Source organism: Cydia amplana, chromosome 5 (genome assembly GCF_948474715.1).
Source record: "Cydia amplana chromosome 5, ilCydAmpl1.1, whole genome shotgun sequence".
NCBI classification, from domain to species: Eukaryota; Metazoa; Arthropoda; class Insecta; order Lepidoptera; family Tortricidae; genus Cydia; species Cydia amplana.
Genome location: NC_086073.1, coordinates 14,434,276 through 14,459,163, shown reverse-complemented (window position 1 = coordinate 14,459,163; position 24,888 = coordinate 14,434,276). Strand labels below are relative to the sequence as shown.

At 37.2% G+C, this 24,888-nt stretch overlaps 1 protein-coding gene across 2 annotated transcripts in view; it reads right to left on the bottom strand.

Moving 5' to 3' along the window:
* The window catches only part of LOC134648372 (LIM domain transcription factor LMO4), a 239,380-nt gene that overhangs the window by 120,537 nt on the left and 93,955 nt on the right, over positions 1 to 24,888 (bottom strand). The window contains exon 1 of one of the 2 annotated variants that reach the window (XM_063502898.1): positions 10,825 to 11,167. The exons of the other annotated variant lie outside the window; for it this stretch is intronic. The gene's annotated coding sequence lies outside the window, so the exon portion shown is untranslated. Of the gene's footprint in view, positions 1 to 10,824; positions 11,168 to 24,888 lie in introns of those variants that run through there. 2 annotated transcript variants of the gene reach the window in all.

The window sequence follows — 24,888 nt, the reverse complement described above, 5'->3', positions numbered from 1 at the left end:
GAGTGAAATATAGGCCCGTATTTACATCGCTTATTGCTGTTATTAGCTAAGGATAGCTATTCATTTGGACGATATTAAGTACCTGGCTATCGGCCATTTTGTATGCAATCGCATTGTTTTATCTTACTTTAGAAATCTAATGATTCTTGTCGATAAGTTTCTTGAACGATAGTAAGATTGAGCATGTATTCAAGCAGAATGATATTATATAGGTAACTATAGATAGATTATACTCATACACAAAGGAGCACAGAAAGTACTTTCATGTTTATTTCATTATTTACGAAGAAATCTGTTTTTGTTGATGATTTTTTGCATACCATCTTTGTTACACTGCGGGCGATCGTTAGCATTAGCACGTGCTCAACTATAGCTTGTTTAGGTGTGACTAAAGAGAAACAGTACAATTTGTACAATTTAAGCGCTTCAATTTTGGAACGCCTATCACCTATCTGGAGATTGGAGGAGATAATATCATATAATATCGTTGTTCATGTAGTGGGGTTGTTTAATTGAATTCCGGTTACTGGAAATTGAAAGACGATATCCAATCCGACTAACAAGGGTAAGGGTTACTACGATGCACATATATAATAACAATTCTCAATAAGGAGTTCAGGTACCTACACCGGTATATTGGGATCTGCCGCCATTGACGAATTGACGATTTTTTCCCGATATATTAAAATTTGAAAGGATCTTGCCTCGCAAATTGTACCTGCATGACACAGCAACGATTGAAATCTGTCCTTCTGATATGTAGTTCTGTGGTATATTTATTTATTACTAAATTTTAATAAAACGTCAACATGTGGCATACAGACACAGACACGTAATACAATTTATAAATGTATCCGTTCTTAGGTAATAGGTTCTTACGAACCTAAGTTTTAAATTTCATTGTGGCATGTAATATAATAAAAAGACGCACACTTATGATTTATGATACACACTTTGGTGACTCACTAAACAAACTTTTATCTAGACAAAAAAAAACTATAACATCATCCAAGACAATTAAGGCGTCGCATTATACAGCTTTTATATCCCATTATGAGAGATAACTTTCAAAACAATAATTAGTACCAATTACAACACAAAATTCCCCTTACAAATCAAATAGGATGACTGGCAATACTCGAGTGGCCGCACGCAGAGAGAAATGAAATCCTCTCACTCTTTCTGGACAGAGATGAAGATACATCTATCCTGGTCCCGCGGACGATTGTTTCGACAGACTGGCCGTCTGGACTGTTATTCACAATTTTAAACGACCAGTATAATGCTGACTACTGATTAGAATTAGTTCTTAAGACCCGGGGCTCAAGTTATAGTGGGGTGTACACTCGAGACAAAATACATATTTTGTGAGACGGCTGGTTTGGTCCGCGGTTTGTGGTGTTCCCCTCGGTAATTTCAATTTAACTCAGGATAAAATACAGCCTTTAATTTTATGAGAAGGTATGTAATCTAGCTTAAAAAAAATTTAAGACGTATTTTTCAATCATACAATAAAATTATGTAAGTATTGAGTATAAATTTCAAAGCTTTCTTCGGTGCCTACTATTTAACTATGTAGATAGATATTAAAGATGCTAATATATTTAGGTTATGGCGGCCGTTAAGTTTTTTAAGTTTAATTTAAGCGAGGATTCGAGAAGTCCGTATAGTGAATCACCACATAGTTTAAATTAACTTTTTATTTTAAATTATTACAAAATATGTGTACCTAAGAAGTTAACCCTATTATCGAAACACGCAAACGCGATTAGCTTTAGGGTCATTAAGTTGGAGTTGATTCCAATTTTTGCTGCTTCCTGTCAACCATTACCGAAGTTTAAATAAATGTTGACACAATTCCGTTCCGATGCCCCCAAAATTCTTAAAGACTCATTAGTTTCTGTGAACAGGAACCATCCAACAATACAAATAAACGGCTGGTGACTGTTTATTTTTGTGTGGGTTCAATTGCTTCCCCGAAGAGTAACTCGGTAATCGCTTTGTAAATATGTGTATAAAATGTTACACGTTATTGATTGTTTTATTAAAATTTATCTAATTAAACCAGTGTTCATCAATGTGCCCATCAGGGCTCCGTGTGTCATTTAATTTAGTAACACTGGTAATACAGGTATACATTTTTGGCGTTATTCATAAACGGCTGCTAACTTAATCAGTTGATGATCGTCGTTTGTCCCTATCTGTCGTTATGTCATAGAGAGGGAGAAACGACGATCATCAGCTGATTAACACACGTTTATGAATAAGGGGGTTTGTATCTGGTATCATACCTACTTAGTTTAATTTTGTATCTAACAAGACTTATGTATAAATATGTACTTATTTAAATTTCAAGTCATCCAATATCATCTAAATTCAGAAAAATGGTATGTAACATTGTAATATGTACGAATATGCACATCACGGTACGTGAGAGGTTCGTTTCCGCCAAACGGATAAGTAGGCAGCCATAACCTGTAATCGGAACCGGTTTGGCCAATGTGGACTTACGGCAGATCGCATGGCCACTAGATGGAGCATGGTCAACCACCATGCGCCCACCTTAACGCTTCTAAAGCTGTGCTGTTCCGGACTAGATCGGTACAGGAGACGCAACAGATTTTTATTGTTATTGTATGTATGTATGTTCGTTTTTAAGGTATGTACGAGTAATGAGTACCTATCTATGGACCTTAGTTGCATGAAAATACTGATATTTAAATCTCCCATGATGCTGTTGCTGATTGATTATGAGAGTGTGCAAACCGCTGATTTTAGTAAAGTCATGTTTGCGGTATAGGTACTTACGTCAAAGTCGTGGTAAAAGTTAACATCATCATCATAACGTCATATCAGCCGAAATACGTCTACTGCTGGACATATACCTCCCCCAGGGATCTACACAACGACCAGTAAGTAAACAATTATAAACAAAATCAATAGCCACCATATCACTGAGTTAAATTAACTGACGGTGCCTCTTTTTAAATCTGTTAAACATATGTGTTCAGAAAACATCGCTCTTCCACTTGGTGACCATCAAATTAATAAAAATATTATGGCAAATTGAGATCTAATAGGGGCAAATTGCAATGCAACTGAGTGGCGCATCCCGCAGCTTATCGTTTTATAAATAAACTAGCGACCCGCCCCGGCTTCGCACGGGTTAACAAATTATACATGAACCTTCCTCTTGAATCAATCTATCTATTAAAAAAACCGCATCAAAATCCGTTGCGTAGTTTTAAAGATCTAAGCATACATACAGACAGACAGGGAAGCGACTTTGTTATATACTATGTAGTGAAGAACGTTCAAGTGTGGAGTAAATGTTTGTAGGGACACAATACAGGTTTCCAGCGCTCATAATTCACGTCTTGAAGAACAGTGGTCGAGGGTGTCAGCCACCCACAGACCCTACAGTAGTCACATCCATAATGACGTTAAGTAAGTCCAAGAAGACGACAAGTGGTGACTGCGGGTCTTTCTAAATGTTTTACAATGCGAAATCCAAATGAGAAAGTCTACGGGAATTACGAACTGGGGAGGGCAAGCGATATCAAAGCAGGTGTTCCACTAGTGCCTACTGCCTCAATAAGAATTCCGGCGAGGGCCTTAAACGGCGCTGAGATTTAGTTCACAGGGCTGGATAATTTTAGCTTGCCGTTGGATTGTTTTTGCTGGCATAGTAAATATTGTTATAGGCAACTTTTGACTGTTAAATAACCGATACATAAACTTTGAATTATATGTTAGAATAATCGTCAACAAAACGGAATCTTTATAATTTTGAAGAAGAAACAAACAAAAGAAACATTTACCAAGCCTGAAACCACCTTTTGGTGACTTTTTTGCAATATTGTATTATAAAAAGCTTGTGTTAGGTATACCATTTTTCCCCAGTCTCCTCTATAGTGTAGTTCCTATCCAAACGGATTCACTTCGTTCTCTGTTCTTCGTTTTTTAATCGTAACGAAAAGGTTATAATCAAATCATTATCATCTCTTTCAAAAGTCCCGAATTAGAGTTTAATAGTCCATCAAAGAGTGATCAAACTGTATTTTACAAGCCACAAATTCAGCCGTCAATGATTTTCTCGTGAGCATAGCGAAGGCGTCGGAAAGAAGTTTGGGGTGGCGCGTTTATAACGCTTGTTTAATAATTTAGCAGCCCACCCGGCCTGCACGGCTCTGAATAATGGATGCAACAATAATATGAGTAGACTAGACGAGACGATATATTCAATAATTCGATAAATAAGACCAAAACTGAAATTTTCCAGTGCCTCATCTTTTTATCACGAAATAATGTTCAAGACGGATTTCCATGAATTTGTTCGGTGTCAAGAACTGTAGCGTTTAGGTATAGCACTCATAGTCTCCTAATCAAAAAGGAGGAGTATGTTTTTACAAGAACCGTTCCTATGTCTATTTCATCAGCCGCTGTTAAGTTTTGCATATATTGCATATTTATTATTCCTTTATCACATTATATTGCCTGAGTATCCGGTGTAAATACCTACTTCTGTTTTGTTACTACTGATTTATTTACCAGTTTCGTTCATTCTGGGTAACATTAAAAAAATCTTCTACAAATCATTTCGAATTTTGAATACCAAATTAAAATTGTAAGTTACATATTTTTATTTAACAGGGCAACAACATGAAATTTCAGAATAATTACGCATCGATTTTATGGCGGTAATCCTCTTACATAAGCATTACCAACAATCAACTCAACATTCGTGACGTTTCCGTATCCCTGTCTAAATAAAAGGTTATTGTTAGAAGCCTGGGAACTAGCACCTGCCGCGACGTTAATACTACGTATAGAACTCTCAATTCAAGATGGAACGACATTGGGGAGAGACTTGACAGGATTGACAAATATTTTTGATGATTTAACGTTTAACTTTGAAATATTTATTAAGAAAAAGGATATTTGTCTGTTACATTTAAGGTGACCAGATGTCAGGTCAGGATCTTACCTGACATGTCAGATGTTAAAAGTAATTGGTCAGGACAAAGGCTGGAATACGAAAATGAGATTTTTCAATTGTAAATGTCAAAATTTCTGCTACAAGCACTGTCAGGGCTTTAAGATTGGAACAGGTAGTCAAAATTTTTCATTCTTAGACACAGTATGAATTTTGAGAAATATTAAATGCTTACTTAGTTTAACGATCCGGCCATGATAGAGTCGTGACTTGTGAGTTGTGACTGACATTTGGTCGAATCAGGGATTTTGTCAGGACTCTTGAAATTTCTACCTGTATCTGCCATAACCTTAGCACTCAAGTTATCGTGCGCCAGGGGGATCAAAAAGAGTCTCAATTATACCAAAATAAAGCATTAGTTATCCATTACAGAAAAAGATTATATACATTTTGTAAATATTGAAACTCAAAAAGGTTAACCAAGCAAAAAAGTTATCAAGAGTTAAGCGATGACAACACTTTTTGAACTCCTACTTTTAACCAGTTTTAAGTATGCAGACATTATTTGCATAGTAAGCGGTTCTTTTAGTTGCTATTTAAATATACGTAAAGAAATTAACACGTAAGAATCAACGGAGAGGAACTGGTCATAATTTGCTGCGTAATGAGCAAATTAGAAAGATTAGAAGTTAAATTAGCTGGGAAGATCAATCATTTCTTTGATTTGTGATTTCTAATTTTCTAATTTACTTAGGCTAAGAACGTTACTTAAAACGTTACAAGAATATTTATTTATTTATCGAGAATAATCACAAGAATAATCATCGGCCTTTGGAATCTTCCAAGGTCTTCAATTGTAATAAAAAATATTCCTAAACTACCAAAAATTCTGTTTTCTCCTACGGAGTTATGACGGTATCCATAAACTCTTGTCAAGTCTAATAAACCCTAGATAATCTTTGTCCTTATCTGTCATTTTAAAATTTGTGTATCTTAGAAAAATACAAAATTTAACATAGGTTTGCTAAGTTTGATGAATAAGAGGGTAATGATTTCAAAAGTTCTATCTAATTTGCTGTCATAATATAATTTAGTAAATTAGTATGACATGACTGATATGCCTTGCCTGCCTACTCTTCTGAACTAAGAAAGGACTACAGAGATGTAACCATTTGTGCCATTAATTTTGATAATTTCGCCCTTAATCCGGCTTTAAACAGCTAGACATTACGTACAGGGCATTTGCATGAGGGTGCAGCAGAATGCGTTTAATTTGTTAATAAATCAGGCTGCGGGGGCGGCTCGGGTTCATTAGACGGATCGCCCGCGGCCTTCCGGAGCACAAAAACTTCACAAAGCATTTTGTAAGTAGATGTGAACCCGTCTAGTATAATTTGACCTCGAGATTTGAAACAAATATCCTTGTTTATCTCCAGATTTATACTGGTGAAGCTCATACTCGTGTTTATAAGCATGCTGATTATCAGAACAGACTACCCACTCGGTCCAACTTTGATGCTTGCTGGCTTGCTGCACTTCTGATGTCCTTCCATTAACTTCTTTTTTGTGATTGTGTTTGATGCCATTTTCCAATTAAGTGTTGAGCAATTATTCATAATCAACGTCTGAACGATGCTCTCTATACTTGGGGTTCCCGTTACCCATTTGTACCTACTCCAATTACCTAATAAAGTTTCAATAATTAGAAGTTCGTGTTAGATCTTGTTCCTGTTTTACCTTTTATATCTGATGATGACATCTCCACACCTTGCACAATTCATCTACTAGAGCGGTCACTGTTCCAATGTCATTGATGAAGCTAATATGGTTCTAACAAGATTGACGTTATTGTTTTAAAATACAGTCATCAGAGATACGAATACAGAGATCTGAATACGTTTGGAAACATCCGCTTCCGTAGATTTGAGAATATCAGGTAAAATAAGCACTCAAACAAAAAGATAACGCTAACTGTTATTAAAACCTAACGTATCTAAATGGAGATCTTCCCTACAACGAATAATAGACTCATAAAGTGATAACACTAGCATAAATTAAGGTATCCCAGCACCTCGTCCACGCACGTAGTGAAAGTTTTAATTGCGTTTAACTCTATCGCCGTCAACCGAGAATACCCGAGCGGATTATTCTTCACATGTAACCCGCAAAAAGTAGGGTTTTTGAGCGCAATTAGTGGTGTATAACCGAGTTTTTTTTGTGTACTTTCGTGATTCTTGGTATAGTGAATGGCGGGCGGGTTTATCACTCACAGGTTCTAAAGATGGCATACTGCAGCTGAATTACTATGGCGGTATTACTGCTGCGGCGTGGACGCAGCTGCTATACCTGTCAATTTCCTTGATAAATTGATGGCCAAAATTGAACGTTCTAATTGCGACTGTAACGCGGTTCCGACCGTCATTCGTTTTATCAAGCGCAGTGACAGTGCCCGCATCAATGCTGTAGCAGTAATGACGGAACAGTAATACAGCTGCAATTGCGATCCGAACGCCACCTTAAGGCGAGCGCACTGCGCTAACTTGACAACCCTAAATAGAGACCCAAGCGGATTATTAGTTATTAGTTAGGACATTTTAGGCAACAGCAAAAAATATGGTTAAATCCGGTAATTTTCCAAAATGTTAACGACGGAAACGGCAAATAATTAGCGCCGAGTCAACAGCCTTGGACAATGTCAGCAATTATTTTGGACATAAAAAATGTCACTATTATCTCCGAGTCGAGTTTAAACGTAAATACAGAGCCGGACGAGAGCACTCATTAATTTAGATGATTGTACAATTATCTAAATATAAGCGGAGCGAGACACCCACACCACACGGGGGGCGGGGAGGGGGGTACAGCACAACCCGAAAAGGAGGAAGGGGAACGGGCACTCGTTTTTAATTAAACCGGCGATGAAATGAAGTGGTCCGTATAATATTGCTTAGACATGTTTTAAATTAATTTCGAATCTTACGAAAGTTCATAATTTAGTCTGAATCGAACATTGGGAGTCGGTTGACCAAAATATTCTTAAATTTTACAAAAGTCAAATTAAATGACAAAAAGTAGGTATTAAAATATTTTATCGGATCTATCGCGAATTAATTTTTTTCGACGCAGTGCAGGGCTGTAACCGCGAAAATCGAAGTTCGCAAATTGCGGGCATTTTTCTCTGTCAGCCCCAGAGGTTGCACTGATCGTGGTCGCGGATAAGTGTCCCAAAATGTTCGATAACGTTTATTACTTAGTTTAAATGTTTTAATATGTATTCAAAACGCGAAAGTGTTAATGACAAAAGATAAATACCATTTTAACTAAATTCCTCCCAGTAGATGTAAAAATGTTTGGTTTCATAAAAGCGACAGGGTCTCCCAAATTGGTTTAATCAAAATAACAGCATCGTACCTATTTATAACTGCATCGGCCAAGATAAATTAGCTAAAGGCTTCAATAACAATTAGGTTTAATATATACGTACTCCACCCCATTCCCGATAGGGTTACCAGGCGTCAGGATTTATTTAAAACTGTCAGGATTTTTGGTCACTTGTCAAGATTGCGGCTAGAGTTATAGATATGATACCAATTGTTAATGATGTAGGTAATTAACAGGCATCGGAGTTTTTGTCGCATGGTAAGACTAATAGCAAGCTATGGAGTCGACATTTGCCATAAATGTAAACTCTTATTCATACTCATACTCATGATTAATTTTATTTAATATGAGAACAGATTACTAAATAGTTACTACGTATATGAGTTTAATTTATTAAACCTCATTTGTTGCAATATAGCCGAAAGTGAATGAAACTGTCACCTAAGAAAATAACCTCCCGCAATTAAAAAAGTTATGAATTAATTATATCACTACTGTCATTGATTGGTTGTTTACTTGAGAGATATTTTACGTTTCAACATGTGTCCGTCTATACTTTCATACTTATTTAAACGAGAAATTGGAAAGATTAATCAGATATGCGATTTGGTCGAATCAATTTTATCAGCGGTCAGTACCTACATAACATTAGGTCTTTCGCAGCGATGTAGTTTGTATAGTTGTATGTTAAAATAGTTGAAGTTATGAATTCATAATGTAATAGAAAAATATTTTTTTATATAATTTGACTAAGATAATATACACGACTGACCGCTCTAAAGGCATTTTAAGAATTAAAAAAATGATTATGAGTATGAATAAGAGTTTACATTTATGACAAATGTCGACTCCATAGCTTGCTATTAGTCTTACCATGCGACAAAAACTCCTATGCCTAGTAATTAATTATAAATTGTATCAAGATGACATCTGTCACTGTATCCAAGCTGTTTGAAAAATACAATATATAGTCTGTAAAAAGATTGTGCACGTTTTGCCTATGTCAAGAAAAATATTTTATTTTATTTTATTTATTTAACAAGGAATTCCAACAGTTATGAAATATTTCTTTTGTTTGTTGAATTCAAATCGCATAAGTGTCTATTTACCAATAAATGAATTAAAGCCCCCTTCCGGAGAAGTGTCAAAAATTTTCTTAATAAATCAGGGATTTTGTCAGAAGTTTAGACTTTAAGGCATGGTAAAGTGGTAACCCTAATCGTGACGCCAACTTGGGAAGGGTTGTACGTCTCTCCTCCTCTATTTGTTTTTCGTTAAAGCTTTAATTAAAAGTAGGTTTATTTTAAAGAAAATTGATGTTCAAAGTAAATAAATCCTTGATGGTTTAATTATCTCTTGTAATTGAGTTTCACCTGACGATGAAATTAGTATTGTGCTCAAACAGTTCTTATTAATTAATGATTTTGTAGATAGGTAGGGTTAATGATTTTGTAGATAGGTAGGGACCAACGGAGTTTCGAGGTCTCCTTTATTGCTTAATTGGTTTTATACAATGTTGTTAATTATTTGTGCCGGATTTTCATACGGAGTTTTTTAATCATATTTGATTATATTGGTATACCAGTCTATACTTTTAATGTAACCCTTTAATCACTTTTTTTAAAATATGTTCAACAATATTATTTAGGTGGGTATTCACGTTCGTTGTTCGTCAAATTATTGTTGTTTTCACTATTAGTTATTACGTAGCTATCACAATTAGCACGAATGAACTATACCTACAGGTACAGGTAATTTATAAGTGCTTAGATTTAGTAGGTAAATAAGGTAATATAAGCGTTTCTACACTTTCTACCTATTTTTTACCTAATTATTCTGGATTTTTGGATTGGTAATTTATTATGAATTCATATTAAGTACAATTTTTTTAATATTTATTTAGTTGGCAACCAAATTGTTCTACATAATACCTTGGTAGAAAGGTAATTTTGGAAAAAGAGAACAGACTATGTACATAAAGCTGGTCAACCAAATCTTGTCAGTAAAAAAAGGCGCAAATTCAAATTTTCTATGGGACGATATCCCTACGCGCCTACATTTTTCAAATTTGCCGCCTTTTTCTACTGACAAGATCTGGCTGACCAGCTTTATGTACCTATGTAGTCACAGCCTTATAGTGAGAACAGAATTATTTTTATTTAAGAATACGATTTTAATACTTATCGCAAAACTGATTCATATGTTTATATATTATAGCATACTTTTAAGTTTGTAAACAAAGAGTGTTATCACTAATCTTATCCACGTGGTTGACGCAAACCGGCGTATGAATTCCCTAATTCGTCCATGTTAGCGCTGTCGTTTCCATACGCTTTCCTCGAAACCCGCACATTTCCGGGCGTACTCGGCTGCCGTAGTGAAATAGATGACCTAGATTTGTTTACAAACATCCCGCGTAGACTACAGACCATTGTATGCGTGCGCTAGGCAGCGGCCACGCTCTAAACATCCACCGAATTACAATAAATACGTTAGAAGGTAGTTACCTAAAGGCTTTGTCCTTTGGGTCTCTGCCGCGCGTCCAGGCAGCGCCTCGATGGGACCGCCGGCTCAGGCACGATGCACCAAACAAAAAAACTCAACAATAACAAAAAAAAAACACAATCAACTGAACAAACTACACCGCCGATCACAGTCTAATATCCTCGGAGTCCGACGGAATGGGAGACTGGTCACACTAAACTTTTTTGGAGAACTTTAAAACAAAAACTGTACTGATAACTTCGAAAAAAGTAGTAATTGCGACGGGGATCGCCGACACTTCCCCGAACAGCGTTTCGGTCGCGACTGAGCGCGCCACGCGGTCGGCCGGGGCGGGGGCGCGGGGCGCCGCGGGGGGAGCGGCCCGCTCCGCGGTATTATTTGATTAATTCGCCTCCCCTTGTATCCTCGGCGAGTCGTTAAGACGACGTTAAGTTTTTAAATTTCATTGTGAGGGCCACAACCTTCACCTAGTTTTAACCTTAATTGAATTAATTAAGATCGATGGATGCGGAGGAAGATTAGACGTTAATAAGCAAACGTTGAAGGATCGTCCTGCTCTGCTTAATTAGCCGCGGAGCGGTCGATGCGCGCAGGAAAAAATCCCTACTTGAAATAATGAGCAAACTACCTACATTATTATTAAACAAAATAAAATTCTTTGCGCATTTGTATTTTTTGCTTTGTTCGAGAGAGAATTGAGATATTTATTAGTTTCCATCTGATGTAGTCTACATATTTTGTTAATAAGCCTGTTACAGTGTACTTGCTGGGCAAAGGGCGCAAAGGTTTCTTCCCTCAATCTCTACAACTCCCGTTGCTATGCTTTTCCGGCCAGTTCGTGATGAACGTCTATAAAATAGGCGGCAGATCGTATAAAAACTAATATTTTACAGTTATGAAACTGACCCTTATATTTATGACGCTAAGGCTGAATCATATTGTCCTCTCCTACTGCACTTCTGCGTCCCCTGCATGCTTGAAGCAAAAATCTTAAATAAAATAAATTAGCTATATTTTTTTAAGGTACTTACATCTTATACTTATTTATTTATGATTTTGTCTGATTTTACTGTGATATGTGACTAAACATCACATCTAATTACTTTTAACATATAACCGTAGTAATTAAGGCAACATAAAAATCCCATAAATATCAGATTACCAATTAAGACTACAGATACCTAATAATTAGTATCGTCTCGAGCCCCAAACTCGTCTCGATCGTCTTCCCACAGTCGGACACGGCAACAAGGGTTACCAGACGTCAGAATATAGAATTTATCCTGATTTTTCAGGTTTTTTAATATTTTCCAGGGCTGTGGCCGATTTTAATTTATAGCAATAATCACTGTTGGCCGAAAGGTTAATGCTATTGAAAATTATTGACCAATAACTATTACAAATGGAACCATAAACTGTAACCGTCCGTTACGGTTTACGGTCCAATTTATACTGGTTAGTGGTCAATTGTAATTAACGTTCGGCCAACACTGGCAATAATATTCTCTTTCTACATCTTATCTTATCTTATTATTTTCGGGGGCCCTTACGGATACACTTCGACCCATAGGGATCTTTTGTGCAATTACCCCCTGGAGAAGATCCGTCAGCTACTCAAGAACTTTTCCCACCATATCCATGTATCGGATGATGGAGCTCATGGGTAGCGTTTTAAAGTCCTTTGGTTCCAGATATCCTGCTCCAAAGTCCTTCATTCTTTGTATGGCTAGTTTCACTGTCTCTTCCTCTTCGCCACACATACGACAATCGGTGTTGTCAGAGTGTCCCATCTTGGCCAGAATTCCTTTGACCCCGTAATGGCCAGTGAACACCCCCGTTATGATTTGGAGTTGTCTTTTGCTAAGTTTCCAAAGCTTTTTGCTCCAGCCGGAGTCTACTCCTTGCATGAAGAGCTTTGCATGCTTTAGACCCGTCAGACTGTTCCATTCTTCCTGATGTTTGGTCTTGGCATGGTCTTTAATAGCCGTTGTGATGGTTCCCTGTGAGAGCCCCACGAATGGTTCCGGACCTATAAGGTTACTTTCAGATCCGGTTCTGGCAAGTTCATCTGCATTTTCATTGCCTATGAATCCCTCGTGCCCTGGGATCCATACCAGTTGCACTCTGTTTTGCCTTCCAAGCTGGTTCAGAGCTTGGACGCCATTACCAGTCTAGAGTCCACTCTGTGCGATTCAAGCGCTTTGAGTGCAGCCTGACTGTCGCTGAGTATATAGATATTCTTCCCTTGGGTTTGCTTTCTCTTTCTACATACTTACGGGTTTATAACTTTTTTTTATGATATATGAGATAAACGAGCATGCGAATCGTCTGATGGTAAGCAAGTACCGTCGCCCATAGAGACCCGAAACACCAGAGGGTTTGTGAGAGCGTTGCCTGCCATTTTTATTATTAAATGTATGTTAGCCAACTTCAATGTTACGTTAATTTATTGGAGAACTACCATAATTTTGTAAAAATATCTTCGCGAATTTATTCATACAATTATTTATAATGCCTGACGAAAGGATAGTTTGATCAACTTTAAAATTTTATTAATTTTACAAAGAACTAAGAATCCATTACATTTGCCATTGCAAAGTGTGCAAATGTTATCATAAATGTATTTTTTATGAAAATGTGACGTTTATAACTTAGACGGACTTTATAGTCATTTAATCAAACGCTCTACCTGTCATCGTGGACTCAGGATTTCTGTACGAATCAGAAATTTTGACAGAACTTTTCAAATGTCTCTGACAGCCCTAAAAGAACTCGTTCCACGCCAGGCGTCGGGTTACAAGAAAGAGGTCGGCCTCAATTTCGGGTTAATTTAATAATTCGGATATAATCGGGCTAATTCTGTCCGGCGCGGGCGCAGGTGCGCGGTGCGCGTGCGACGATGGTGCGACGATGGTGCGACGACGCTGTAATGCACCGGTTACATTGCGGTGATTTGTATGCAAATCGTTTAACTCTTAAAATAACAAAACCACTATGGACCCGATTCTGATTTTGAAATAGACATCTAATAGATATCTTTTAGACATCACCAAGATACGATAACGATATTTTTAAGATATAACCTGTCAAATTTGACATTTCCGCGATTCTGGAGATACTCTTGAACGATTTTCACAATGTCTAAGACGTCTCGTAATGTATTTTTAGATCTCAAAACGATTTTGAAACGATCTTAAAACGATAATTTAACGTAAAAGTGACATTGGTTGCCCGAATTGAGCTGCAAAAGATATCTAGTTGAAATCTAAACTAGTTGGTATCTAGTACATATCGTATCGTTCTCTTCTCTAGAACGGATCTTGTTTTCCGAATACCGCGGTATGTCCTCAACGTATTTGTCAAGTGGTCAGTGCAGGTTACGCAATACATAATAATTTTTTTTTATAATTTAAAATGAAATGTATGACAGAATCGGCTTGGGATTTCATTGTATTATATTATTATGTAATAATATAATACAATGAAATCCCAAGCCGATACATATGTATGTATATCATCTCAGTGCGCAAGTACCTACTCATTTTCTTTGTGCAAAATATGTAGAGTTTGTGTGGAAAGAGAAGAGTCGCAGAACGTATTGGTTACCATATATTCCATGACTCTTATCTTTCCGCACATACTCTATATTGTGTTTAAAAGAAAAATAAACAAAAAATACTGCATCCATAACTATATAATTATTTATATTTTGTATCCCCAATTCTGTAGAATTATTCCTTACTTCCTTATTTAATATCGTAGAATTGAGCATAAAAAATATAACAACAACACCGAACACCGAAGTGATTAAAACTCAAACTTTCTTTCCATTTGTCTTACTAATAAATCGTACCAAAATTACCTCATGTCCCGAAATTTCCAGTTGTAAACAAATAAAATTACAACAGTGTTAAAATATACAGTTATAAATATCCCAACGATGGCAAAATGAGGCCAAGGAATGTTTGGTTCAGTATTGTAGCGAGCTGTAATGACCGCACTTCCGGACTATTACCGATGGATACAGTGTTTTATAGTTAAAGGTTTTTATCCGTTTCTTTAGTTTTTGCACACTGTTTAAGTAACTAAAACGGACGCTACACATTTGTGACGTTTTCAACCAAAAAGTACCACATTGTCGGTTGTCGATAAGGTTGATTTCTAATTGAAGCTATATGGTAATAGCGCCTTATTGAAAACTGACAATGCGTACCCTTTTGGTTGAAAATGGCACATTTTATATCTATGCTATGACTTTTTAGGTCCCACCATACACAGCAATTCACGTCTGTTTTGTAATCATATGCAAAGTTAAGGGTAAATTTCACAAAATCTATGGAAATCGTCAACATTGGTGCGATGACAAAATGCTTTGGGCAATCGTTGATAGTAAACGCCAATCGTAAAGGTAATTAATGTATGGAAATGATCACGTGACTTTTGTTGCATAATGTCATCCCATATGGCGTATAGACGGTTGTATACGTTGTATACGGTTGTATGGTAATCATTTTCAATTAAGTATTGTAGAGCTACAATACTTAATTGAAAATGATTTACTTAATACCAATAGACTTTAAATAAGTATGTTTGTTTAGCCACTTATGTGTATTTATTTTGGTTACATACTCATATATGTATAACCCATACCTATAAGTAACTGCTTCGAAACTCAAACAAAATTTATGTTTTGACACAATTAAAAAAAGTCCGCTAGATGGAATGATAAATTCAAAAATTGTAAACATCGGCCACCTCATCTTAAAATAAATTACGTAATGAGTGTAATGAGACCAACGGCATCGCTTTAAATTCCGACCCAACAATCTCGTGGTAGGGGGCAGTAAGAATCCCTCGCTCCGCTCCGAAATTAATCTTTGTTTAAAGTTAATGTGGCTTATTAATCACCCGCATTATGTCTAGATGGATATAATGTAGCAATCGGTGAGTCAGACTATCGGGCCTTTATTACGAAAACAAATGCACCGTTAGGGACTGTGTCCAAAAACATACGTCACGGAAAATATATTTATTTTATGTACAGTCGCCATCAGATATATCGGAGCGGCCAAGCTGTTCACAATATCTGAACACGCACTCTAACGCCCTAAAATAGAGGCGTGTTCAGATGTTTGTGAGCGCCTTAGCCGAGTCTGATATATTTGATGATGACTGTTCATAGGTATTCAATTTTTGATTTTATATGCAAAAATAAAATAGTTGACCTTAAATGTCTGGTTGGTTAATAGTTCAAGTTGGATCACATATACTAAGGTTGTATCTAAATGATACTATATTTTAAGATAAATCGTAAATTTTTAGTCCATATTCCACAATCTATTTTGAGCTATTATTGAATAACTAAAAGCTTCAAATTCTAAAACAAAACATTTTTACGTCTGGGTCTCAGAAGGTCACTTCTCAGAAGGCAAATTCTCAAGAAAATTACTTCTTTAAAATAGATACCCAAATATAAATCCGATGAAAACAAACCGACTCCATTACCGGAGTGGGCAGTGGAAACGTTCATTTTCCCAACCTGTTCGTTGCCCTAAGCTTTTTATTGGACTCTACATTAATCGATTACCGTCTCTATGTGGTTGTGTTAAGATCACTTTTATTAAAACTTAGATCGTAAGTGGATAAAGGCAGTTTAGATTAGAGACAGGTGAAGGTGTGTGTCTATTAAACATTTAAATTAGGCATAATAGGTTCCTAATTTAATAAGGGTACCTATTTTAAATTGTATCAGAAATAATGTAACGGATACTATTATACCTATGTTGCAACTTACGGTTTTTCCGGTTCGATACGACCATCCAACCACCAAGAAAAGAGCGTACTCCCATCTTAAAGGCCGGTAACGTTCTTTTCAACCCCTCAGATGTTGCAAGTGTCCATGGGCGACGATAATTGCTTACCATCAGGCGATTCGTCTGCTCGTTTGCATCCTATATCATTAAAAAACATTACCTAATTGTTTTTGACATATCGTGACATTGTAAACGCCGCATGACATGGTCGTAGTAAATAGGTAACATAAATTTTGCCTATACTTACTTACCAAAAGTTTACTAATCGATTTCATACTTATTTTGCAACAGTACCACTGTTTCCACAGTATAACGGTCGTACTATCATCAAATCATTAATTAAGAAATTCATATACAAAGTTATGTAAATTATTGGTCATATCCGTCAAGCCGTTTGTAATGCAGCGCACCTAATAAATACCCGAAAATTTACCACCCTTGTTCTGTATTCGGTTATCGCGTATTATTTGCCCAACGTAAAATCAGACGAATCACCTTTCATATGCCCAATGTGAAGTCTTGCTCCGGGTAATTTCGCACGCGGAGCAATTTGCACATATTCGGCCAGCTCAACCCAAGGCACGAAACAAGGGTACAATTAAGGCGTTCGCACACTGCACCGCTGCAGCAAGGGCGGCTCTATCACAATGCGCCAAATGACGACCGCCCGGTAGGTACGCAAATGAAGAATATTGTCGGACGGCGTGAATACTCCTTAATGACGCTCGGAGATGCCAGCCCACACTGCATTTGCGCGATTGTCAAATGTTAATTCCGAATTATTGTACGTTGCTAATGGTTTTTTTCAATGACCAGTTCATTTGAAGTAGGTACACTTTAATTAGTGCGATTTCAACCATTTGTTGCTATAGTAAGTATCAAATCTCAAGTGTATGAAGTAGTATAAACTCGCCATAATTATTATAGGTACTACTTAATAATCAATTCTGATAAGGGAGCAGGCTCTTCAAAATTAATACATTATAGGTAAAATTCAAGCAGTTATTTTCCAGTTGAGTTGAAAATTGCTTTGTCACTTCGGTGACAGCTGATCTTATAATGGAAATGGAACATTATCATAATAACATTGTAAATACTTAACGTAATCTCTCCGTATTTGGTCAGTCATCGAATTAAAGTTCTTTGCTGAAAAGTACTAAAGAAATGCATGTATATTGAAAATTACATTATAACAACCAATTTTTAATGTCTCGTTTACTCCTTTACAAACTCTTCATTCCCCTAGACAAAATACAACTAAATAGTATAGGTATTATCAGAATCACCTAAAGTAACATGACAGCGTTAAAAATACCAGAGACAATAATTTTATAAAAATGTACCTATATATAAAATTAAGTAGAGCCAGGAAAAAAGGTAGGTAGTTAAAGGGGGAAAAATATGTGTCGGAACCATAAAGCGGTAATCTATTTAAAGTTCGCAATGTCAGTTTACCTACTCGTAATTCCAAATATCACAGTATTGATAGCGTATACTCGTATACGTGTATGTGCCGCTGCCGGCGCGTGGACAACATATTTACATGCATTCCACGTGGAACTCATTCAACATACATGGTCGCGTGTAATTCATCCATTTAAACGTCAGTCCGAGATAGATCTCTTTTTCGATTCAACTATTCGCAACTTTACTTCAATCAATTATTTGCTTGGAAGGACAAAACATCAAAATCGGAAATAAAGTATAAAAACTAACTGGGGCCCGTTTCTCAAAAGCTTGTAACTTGTAATGCAAGTGGAAGTCCCTTTCCATCAAAAAGTAACATCCGCTTGTATTACAAGTTACAAGCTTTTGCTAAACGGGCCCATGGGCTAATTATTTTAAGATAGTTTCTATTAGCTTCTGCCCGGGATTTTGTCTGCGTATTAGAATAAATAATCCACGACTTCCATGGTAAATTTCTCCCCCATTGTATCGAAAGCGTGTAACTACTCATATATTTATATAATACTCAGTAAACGACCTATACGTATATCTTCCGACGCGAGGACAACATATTTACATGCATTCCACGTGGACTCATTCAACATACATGCTCGCGTGAAATTCATTCATTTAAACATCAGCTGTCCAAGATAGTCTTTAGCTCTATATCAATTCGAGTATTCACGATAGGTACTCAAACAATTTAAAATTTTGGTAAAAGTTGCGACTTGATTGACTGATTCGCTTGGTTTATTAGATCAAGTAGAAATACGGTGTCAAGCGGATGATGACTGCCGCAGTATTACTGTAACAATGTTACTGCTGGAACGTTGACGCGGGCGATGACACTGTCAATTTTCTTGACGGATGGCGTTGCTGTCATCATCAGAACCTTCAATCATCAGTTTGCTTGTAATTCCGAAGACGATCGTATTGATAGCGTGTACTCATATATGCGTCTATCTTCGGCGCGTGGACAACATATTTACATGCATTCCACGTGTGCATTCTACATACATGCTCGCGTTTAATTCATGCATTTAAACGTCAGCTGTCCAAGATAATCTCCTCTATTTGTATTCAACTATTCGCAACTTTACTAAATCAATTAACATGTTGACAACGTTGCGACTTGTTTTACTGATTCGTTTGGTTCATTGGAATAAACAGAAAAAAGGCCAAAACATCAAAATTGGAAATTGATTAGGCTAATCTGGAAATAGATTCCATAAAAGGTTACTGCCTCAACACACATATATAACACCGTAACCGCCATTACACCATTTTGTAATTTATCGCATGAGAATGACGAAAACAATTGAACCCGTTTTCCAATGGCTGTTGAAGCTGCTATGTGGCAGTATACAAACCTATAGTAGGTAGGTAGCTATTCAAGTAAAGTGAAATCGAAAAACAAGATGGACGAAACGCGACTTGTACACGTAAACTTGGTTTCATTAGCTTTCGGACGCATACAGCCATCGTCACCGATCTTTCTACCCCTTCACTCTGGTGCGCCAAAGATACTGTACCATTCTTAGCACAGTATTAACCATTCGTAGACCTTATTGTAAAGAGTTACGGTCTACCAATAGTTAAATGAGTTAAAGCTGTAAGTTCCCTGCAAAAAATGGTGTGATAATGATAAAAATAGGTCCGAAGCAAAATTTATGTTTTCTTTCAATTATAACGCAGTGGAGACTCGATGAAGTAGGTTATTTTGCGTGGAATTTTTTGTTGTACTTTAAATATGTAGGTAAAGAAAATATCAATTAAGCTTTATTTGCCCATGTATGTGTGTTACAAAATACAGGTATGCATTTTAATTTAATGGCTAATATTAAAAATAACAAAATGATTCTATGTATGTCATTTTAGCAAACAACCAATAAATGTATGACTATGGGTGGTAAAAGGATAGAAAAGCTATTATTTTAAAATATCAAGGAAAATAGAACAGGAATACATATTATGTAATATCCTGTTATATGCCTGGTTGCGATAACCCAGTGGTTAAATAGGGAGTATCCAGTACCTAGTTATTAGTAGCAATGGCAAATCTGTGGCAAATGGTAAAATGTGTGGTCAGGTACGAATCCTAGCTAAAATTAAAACTGTATTGTTTACAATAATATATGTACGTATACCTAGGTATATACTAGGTTTACACTCACGAGTGAGTCACAAGTTATTTTAGTGATGGCTATTAAATTAATTCGCATGGGAAATATAATAATTTGTTTAATTGTTTTTGAGAGGTGTTTGTAATGTAACATATAAAAAGTCGATTCTAATTTTAAAAATGTATTATGGTTCTAATAAGGTTTTATACGACCCTGACGATCGTTTTGAATGAATGAATGAAAAATGAATGATGAAAATAATTCTAATAAATCTAATTTTAACCATTTATTATGGTTCTAATAAGGTTTTGATACGACCCTGACGATCGTTTTAGAGTGTATGAATGAATAATGTTTTGGTGATTGGCGCGCATTTCACGCACGACTTTCGCTTAGATTCTAATGCACCAATCAGCGTGAGCCATCTCCAAGGTCGTACCAAAATAAGATCAATGTCGTAACAAATTGTTAAGTCTAAATCGGGCTTCAGGTATCATGCCTTCAATGCGTTCGTAATTCAGTTGGTATCGTTATTAATAGGCACAACCTATCAAACAGGCCTATCCATAGGCTTCAGATTTTAATTGGCAGTGACAAAGGCCCAGAGCCGTGCAGTCATCCCCTTAGTTCAAAAACGTCACAAGAGCCGGCAGCCCTCAACTATTAAGCGACATTTATGCCACTGAGCCGGCATCGGCATTAAGTTTTTCTCCCACCCTTCACGCAACAGGTGGTTCAGAGGACTGACAAATTTGCTCAAAACAATACAACATCGTTATGAATCATTTGGCTTATCGTTAACACTTCACAGATTACTTTGATGCAACAGACATTTCACTGAAAAGTAAAAGATCACTTTCATGCAAAATGAAATGGAAAATTCTGTAATTACCCGTAATAAATTAACACCAGGCACATCCTTTGTTGAAATCGACACTCGTCTGTCTGTCCGTCCGTCTGTCACAGCCTATTTTCTCCGAAACTACTGAACCAATTTAGTTGAAATTTGGCACACATAGGTATGTAAGTTTGTCACCCAAAGATGGACGTATAACGTAAATAAATGAATTTTAAATATGGAGGGCATTTTTGGGGGGTAAATGAGAAAATTAAAAAATAAAGTTTTTCAAACTATATCGTGTTACATATCAAATGAAAGAGCACTTTGTTTATAATTTTAGGATTAATAGTTTAGCAGTTATTCAAGAAAATAGGCAAGTGCGAGTCGGACTCGCCCACGGAGGGTTCCGCACCATCAACAATAGAGCAAAACAAGCAAAAAAAAGAAGCAAATAAACGGTCACCCATCCAAGTACTGACCCCGCCCGACGTTGCTTAACTTCGGTCAAAAATCACGTTTGTTGTATGGGAGCCCCACTTAAATCTTTATTTTATTCTGTTTTTAGTATTTGTTGTTATAGCGGCAACAGAAATACATCATCTGTGAAAATTTTAACTGGCTAGCTATCACGGTTCGTGAGATACAGCCTGGTGACAGACGGACGGACGGACGGACGGACGGACGGACAGCGGAGTCTTAGTAATAGGGTCCCGTTTTTACCCTTTGGGTACGAAACCCTAAAAATGACCATTCCCCCCCTTATCTCCGAAACTACTGGGTCTAAAATTTTGAAAAAAAACCGGCCAAGTGCGAGTCGGACTCGCGCACGGAGGATTCCGCACCATCAACAAAAAATAGAGCGAAAAAAGATAAAAAAAACAAGCAAAAAAACGGTCAGCCATCCAAGTACTGACCCCGCCCGACGTTGCTTGACTTTGGTCAAAAATCACGTTTGTTGTATGGGAGCCCCACTTAAATCTTTATTTTATTCTGTTTTTAGTATTTGTTGTTATAGCGGCAACAGACATACATCATCTGTGAAAATTTCAACTGTCTAGCTATCACGGTTCGTGAGATACAGCCTGGTGACAGACGGACGGACGGACGGACGGACGGACGGACGGACGGACAGCGGAGTCTTAGTAATAGGGTCCCGTTTTTACCCTTTGGGTACGGAACCCTAAAAATACACAAAATAGTTCTTTACCTATAGATGACAGGGAAACCTATTAGAAATGTGCAGTCAAGCGTGAGTTGGACTTAATTTACGGAACCCTTGGAACGCGAGTCCGACTCGCACTTGGCCGGTTTTTTTCGGTTGTACCTAATTGTAACCTAATTGTAATTGTAACCTATACCAACTGATATCATTGAGTCAAGTGGTAAGTTGGCAAGCCAAGTTTGTCTATCCTCCTCGTGTCTCCCTCGTATAAAATCTGTTTCTCTGTCTGTATTAACGTAATCTGTGACTTAACTATTTCCTAATCAAACAATACAAGATAATTCGCGTTAATCTGAGCCACTTTGCGTCAATCCTTCATTAAACGGGGCCCTCGACACAATCGTTCATTTAGAACGTTCTCACGCTTCATTAAAGTCTTTTTCGTGCGGCGACCGACTACCGTTTCCCCGGACACAATGAGCGGGTGATTCGGCGGCGAATAACGAGGACATTTTGTCGGCCGCCTCTCACGTCCGACGCCTTCCGACGCTCAATGAAAGTTTACCTGCAGCCGTAACGAGCGATTTGTCCCCTGGCTCACCCCACCCCGGGCCAAATCAAAGCCCATTCACATCTGCATGCCGGCACAATGCTGGCAATTAGGCCGCGCCGGGCCCTACAATCGAACGTAATGCGCGTTCGATGATGCAGCCTGCACTCCTCAAGGATCTTGGATACTTGTAAACACTGGCATTTGTGATACTTATAAACACATTATTCATTTATTTGGATGACAATTATGAAATAAAATCTCTTGTAAACTATCGGTATAGTTTATTATACTTACTTGAATAAGCCAGCCAGAATATCTACGCTTGTTCTGACCTGTGGTGTCTAAAAGAAATGCAATTCCCTGTAATAATTACAAAATTTCTATAACGAGTGACATCGAACGACGTAGAAGGATTACAAAAAGATTTTGTGTGCCTGTCCGTTTGAGTCCAAATTTACAATAGAACACTTAGATTTATCAGTACGTTACCTTCCCTGAAATCTAATACTCGAGTTCAGAGTCGTTAGAAATTAGAAACCCTAATAAAAATGATTTACTTTCAAAGCACTCATTCCTCATAACTCGTTTCTATTAACAACGCATTTAAATCTACATTACCGCTTGATGCATGTCCCCTCGCGTGGGGCATGTAAATAAAACTCGTCACCTAAATGTCGCCAGGTCGCCGGGTCGTGTCGACGGCTCTTTGTGAAGCAGACGGGGGTCTGGGGTCTGGGTCAGCTCCGTAAATCTCTCCAGTCTGCTATTCAGATTGCTTACTGAGACGGTTTGCTTCAGATGCACCGGTGTAAGTGTGAGCTCTGAAGCATCAGTAATCAGATATATATTATGTATACACGGAAAAAAGAAGGATAAAATAGGTCTTCAAAATGCGTAAAGTTTTCCCTCCTGTTGCTTTATGCTTTGTTTTGCCTAATCTTGAGAGTTGTCGAGCAGAGCCCGGGCTTCCTAAGTGGCTGCGTCGAGCCATAGCAAAATTCAGGATTTTTTTTAAACCATTGCATTTATTCGTAAGCTGTTTATTTAAATGGGCGATTTTGACTTAGGTTCATTACATTGTACTCTGATTGTTGAAGTTACTGGACAGATATTATTTAATAGTGTATCCGAATGACACACATTTTTAGGCACTATATTTATCTTTGAGAATTAGTTCGATTCAAGAATTAGTGGTTAATAAGTACATAAAAAAATAATTCAGACAATTAACAAACCTTCTGCTTAGACAAGATGGAAGTACAATTTTTTTCACTTTTAAACATATTGGTTAACCTGAGTCAAACGCTCGCTTAAGCTTGGTAACTAATTAACTATCAAGAACACAGCAAGAGCTTTTTATTCACAAAACTCCGACTACTTTACAAGGCCCAGTATAAGTGTGATATCACTTTACATATGATTATCAGGTATCCCTGGGTCAAGTTATACTGGGTATAGTTATGACATGGGTCAGCTCCGTAAATCTGTCCAGCGGTGTAATCTGCCGTTACAGGTGTTCACGGGCTTCTTAATTAACTGGCCGTGTTGACTGGGTTCATTAGTGGTGTAACTAGCGATTGGTTTTGGGACGAGTTACGTGGAATGTCGTATATCGGTAATGTTTATTTATGTAAGTTAAATAGTTTTAAGAGACCAAAAGATTTTTACCGCAACTGTAGTAACTACTGCAGCTACCTTAGCTACAACTACATATATCTTTCTTTCACTTTTCATTACGAGTCCATTAGCCGAATCGATCGACTTCGTATCTCGCTATTTCACTGACGTAGTTTAACTATATCTACCAATGAAACGTAGGTACATCTATAGTAATATCTCGAAAAAAAGCAAATATAATAAAGTATCCCGCTAAGGCCGCTAATTAACAGACCAGACGGGAAAAAATACGCATCCACTTACAGCCGGAAGCATCCACGTCATTCACCTAGTTAGCGGACTAAAAAGCAAGCTCACATTGTCAATTAAAATATGAAAAATGTTGGTGGGATTGGGAGTTATGCCGCTCGGGCTTGGCACGAGTCCCGTGATGTCGTTACCGCCTTTGACATTGGGAAGTATTCTTGCGGTAAGATGCAGAGTGTGATTTCAGATTAAGCTCGTTTTTTAG